Source organism: Oncorhynchus keta, chromosome 35 (genome assembly GCF_023373465.1).
Source record: "Oncorhynchus keta strain PuntledgeMale-10-30-2019 chromosome 35, Oket_V2, whole genome shotgun sequence".
Classification (NCBI taxonomy): Eukaryota; Metazoa; Chordata; class Actinopteri; order Salmoniformes; family Salmonidae; genus Oncorhynchus; species Oncorhynchus keta.
In genome coordinates this window covers 75,238,018-75,243,017 of record NC_068455.1, presented here as the reverse complement: position 1 = coordinate 75,243,017, position 5,000 = coordinate 75,238,018, and the positions used below count along the sequence as shown (strand labels likewise).

Genomic DNA, 5,000 nt, shown 5'->3' with positions numbered 1-5,000 from the left:
TTTATGTTCCACCTCCAACCAACACATTCAGACTCTTTATGTTCCACCTCCAACCAACACATTCAGACTCTTTATGTTCCACCTCCAACCAACACATTCAGACTCTTTATGTTCCACCTCCAACCAACCAACACATTCAGACTCTTTATGTTCCACCTCCAACCAACACATTCAGACTCTTTATGTTCCACCTCCAACACATTCAGACTCTTTATGTTCCACCTCCAACCAACACATTCAGACTCTTTATGTTCCACCTCCAACCAACACATTCAGACTCTTTATGTTCCACCTCTAACCATGTTCCACCTAACCAACACATTCAGACTCTTTATGTTCCACCTCCAACCAACACAACAGTAACATGTATTGTCTATTAAAAGGCTGGTTACTTGTTGATATGTAAATACACACAGCTTACAGACCAGGTATTTACAGGAGCATCCATTTTCCCCTCACACTAGATATTCCAGTTGAACTACTTTAAAAGGTAATTGTCATGTATTGCAGTGGAAGCTATAAACTCTTTAGCCTCGGGGACAAAGGTGTGTTAATAGGATACACTGCATTAAAGTTTATATCGGGTGCAGAGCCAAGCGCTTTGTTTTGGTGAAGATGTCATGTGTGTTAGAAAAGCCGAGACACAGTAGCACAGGGTGTGTCCAGTAAAAACAACTCTCCTTCCAGCTCCTTCCTTCCCTCTCTCCTTCTCTCCCTCTCTCCTTCTCTCCTTCTCTCCTTCTCTCCTTTCCTTCCTTCCTTCCTTCCTTCCTTCCTTCCTTCCTTCCTTCCTTCCTTCCTTCCTTCCTTCCTTCCTTCCTTCCTTCCTTCCTTCCTTCCTTCCTTCCTTCTCTCTCTCTCTCTCTGTCTCTCCTTCCTTCCCTCTTTGTCTCTGTCTCTCCCCCCTCTCACCATCCCTCCATTTTAAGCCCTACAGCACATGCCTCTTGCTCACACTACTGTATTAAGACCATGGTGACATCTGGTAGGATAAGAACTGATCAGCTCTGAGTAAGGTGTTTAATGTGGCAGCACACACACACACACACACACACACACACACACACACACACACACACACACACACACACACACACACACACACACACACACACACACACACACACACACACACACACACACACACACACACACACACACACACACACACACACACATCCCTCGTAGCCCAGTCTCATTCCAGGGTCTGAATCTCTCACTACTGGCGACAGCCCTATTTAGTAGCCCCTTCTGGTCTGTGTGTGTGTCACCCAGCCAGGTGTTTTTCACGACCACAGTTCTTCGCTTTCTGATGTCCTACATAAGGTTTTTTCTATTTAATAATAAAGTCTATGCACATTTTTCATCTCTCTGTGATGTCATAAAGGTCCCATACATAAAAGCACTAAGCTGATGATACTCCCAGTCGGTATTAGAATTAGAATTCAATTTAGAATTAGAATTAGAATTAGAATTCTATTTAGGATTAGAATTAGAATTAGAACTTGATTTAGAATTAGAATTAGAACTTGATTTAGAATTAGAATTAGAACTTGATTTAGAATTAGAATTAGCTCCCTGTCTGCCTGTGGGGAAAACAACCTGTGGTCACCTATTGGCTCACAGCTAAAATTGACCTTTTTCAAACGCAATTTTCATGTCCGCTTGGTTTAGTTAATTCCAAAACAAAATGTAAGAAAAGCAGAACATGTCTAAAGATGACTTTTCAACACCGTTGAACGTTCCTGAATGTTCCCACTCCTCACTAAGACATGATATTGTAGCGCTTCCACCATGCCCCTTTTTCATGACGGTCCGAGCAGCCACATGAGGGAGTGCTAGTTAGCTACCGACCAGAACATGAAGCGAGCCAAGACAGACTATACAGGTAGTGAGTGGAGTTACTAACAGACTATACAGGTAGTGAGTGGAGTTACTAACAGACTATACAGGTAGTGAGTGGAGTTACTAACAGACTATACAGCTACATGTAGTGAGTGGAGTTACTAACAGACTATACAGGTAGTGAGTGGAGTTACTAACAGACTATACAGCTACAGGTAGTGAGTGGAGTTACTAACAGACTATACAGGTAGTGAGTGGAGTTACTAACAGACTATACAGCTACAGGTAGTGAGTGGAGTTACTAACAGACTATACAGGTAGTGAGTGGAGTTACTAACAGACTATACAGGTGGTGAGTGGAGTTACTAACAGACTATACAGGTAGTGAGTGGAGTTACTAACAGACTATACAGCTACAGGTAGTGAGTGGAGTTAAACAGACTATACGGGTAGTGAGTGGAGTTACTAACAGACTATACAGGTAGTGAGTGGAGTTACTAACAGACTATACAGCTACATGTAGTGAGTGGAGTTACTAACAGACTATACAGGTAGTGAGTGGAGTTACTAACAGACTATACAGCTACATGTAGTGAGTGGAGTTACTAACAGACTATACAGGTAGTGAGTGGAGTTACTAACAGACTATACAGCTACATGTAGTGAGTGGAGTTACTAACAGACTATACAGGTAGTGAGTGGAGTTACTAACAGACTATACAGCTACAGGTAGTGAGTGGAGTTACTAACAGACTATACAGGTGGTGAGTGGAGTTACTAACAGACTATACAGGTAGTGAGTGGAGTTACTAACAGACTATACAGCTACAGGTAGTGAGTGGAGTTAAACAGACTATACAGGTAGTGAGTGGAGTTACTAACAGACTATACAGGTAGTGAGTGGAGTTACTAACAGACTATACAGCTACAGGTAGTGAGTGGAGTTACTAACAGACTATAGAGGTAGTGAGTGGAGTTACTAACAGACTATACAGCTAAATGTAGTGAGTGGAGTTACTAACAGACTATACAGGTAGTGAGTGGAGTTACTAACAGACTATACAGCTACAGGTAGTGAGTGGAGTTACTAACAGACTATACAGGTAAATGTAGTGAGTGGAGTTACTAACAGACTATACAGGTAGTGAGTGGAGTTACTAACAGACTATACAGGTAGTGAGTGGAGTTACTAACAGACTATACAGCTACAGGTAGTGAGTGGAGTTACTAACAGACTATACAGGTAGTGAGTGGAGTTACTAACAGACTATACAGCTACAGGTAGTGAGTGGAGTTAAACAGACTATACAGGTAGTGCGTGGAGTTACTAACAGACTATACAGGTAGTGAGTGGAGTTACTAACAGACTATACAGCTACAGGTAGTGAGTGGAGTTACTAACAGACTATACAGGTGGTGAGTGGAGTTACTAACAGACTATACAGGTAGTGAGTGGAGTTACTAACAGACTATACAGGTAGTGAGTGGAGTTACTAACAGACTATACAGGTAGTGAGTGGAGTTACTAACAGACTATACAGCTACAGGTAGTGAGTGGAGTTACTAACAGACTATACAGGTAGTGCGTGGAGTTACTAACAGACTATACAGGTAGTGAGTGGAGTTACTAACAGACTATACAGCTACAGGTAGTGAGTGGAGTTACTAACAGACTATACAGGTGGTGAGTGGAGTTACTAACAGACTATACAGGTAGTGAGTGGAGTTACTAACAGACTATACAGCTACATGTAGTGAGTGGAGTTACTAACAGACTATACAGCTACATGTAGTGAGTGGAGTTACTAACAGACTATACAGGTAGTGAGTGGAGTTACTAACAGACTATACAGCTACAGGTAGTGAGTGGAGTTACTAACAGACTATACAGGTAGTGAGTGGAGTTACTAACAGACTATACAGCTACATGTAGTGAGTGGAGTTACTAACAGACTATACAGCTACAGGTAGTGAGTGGAGTTACTAACAGACTATACAGCTACATGTAGTGAGTGGAGTTACTAACAGACTATACAGGTAGTGAGTGGAGTTACTAACAAACTATACAGCTACATGTAGTGAGTGGAGTTACTAACAGACTATACATGTAGTGAGTGGAGTTACTAACAGACTATACAGCTACAGGTAGTGAGTGGAGTTACTAACAGACTATATAGGTGGTGAGTGGAGTTACTAACAGACTATACAGCTACAGGTAGTGAGTGGAGTTACTAACAGACTATACAGGTAGTGAGTGGAGTTACTAACAGACTATACAGCTGCAGGTAGTGAGTGGAGTTACTAACAGACTATACAGCTACATGTAGTGAGTGGAGTTACTAACAGACTATACAGGTAGTGAGTGGAGTTACTAACAGACTATACAGCTACATGTAGTGAGTGGAGTTACTAACAGACTATACAGGTAGTGAGTGGAGTTACTAACAGACTATACAGCTACATGTAGTGAGTGGAGTTACTAACAGACTATACAGCTACATGTAGTGAGTGGAGTTACTAACAGACTATACAGGTAGTGAGTGGAGTTACTAACAGACTATACAGCTACATGTAGTGAGTGGAGTTACTAACAGACTATACAGGTAGTGAGTGGAGTTACTAACAGACTATACAGCTACAGGTAGTGAGTGGAGTTACTAACAGACTATACAGGTGGTGAGTGGAGTTACTAACAGACTATACAGCTACAGGTAGTGAGTGGAGTTACTAACAGACTATACAGGTAGTGAGTGGAGTTACTAACAGACTATACAGCTGCAGGTAGTGAGTGGAGTTACTAACAGACTATACAGGTAGTGAGTGGAGTTACTAACAGACTATACAGGTAGTGAGTGGAGTTACTAACAGACTATACAGCTGCAGGTAGTGAGTGGAGTTACTAACAGACTATACAGGTAGTGAGTGGAGTTACTAACAGACTATACAGCTACATGTAGTGAGTGGAGTTACTAACAGACTATACAGGTAGTGAGTGGAGTTACTAACAGACTATACAGGTAGTGAGTGGAGTTACTAACAGACTATACAGCTACATGTAGTGAGTGGAGTTACTAACAGACTATACAGCTACAGGTAGTGAGTGGAGTTACTAACAGACTATACAGCTACATGTAGTGAGTGGAGTTACTAACAGA

The 5,000-nt window shown here is 41.7% G+C and overlaps 1 long non-coding RNA gene across 1 annotated transcript in view; it reads left to right on the top strand.

Annotated features, from left to right (window-relative positions):
• Nucleotides 1-2,302: 2,302 nt before the first annotated feature.
• Nucleotides 2,303-5,000, top strand: part of LOC127916219 (uncharacterized) — a 2,833-nt gene continuing 135 nt past the window's right edge. Inside the window, exons 1-3 of the long non-coding RNA XR_008094021.1 lie at nt 2,303-2,536; nt 2,677-2,776; nt 3,291-3,424. This is a non-coding gene — a long non-coding RNA (uncharacterized LOC127916219). The remainder of the gene's footprint in view (nt 2,537-2,676; nt 2,777-3,290; nt 3,425-5,000) is intronic.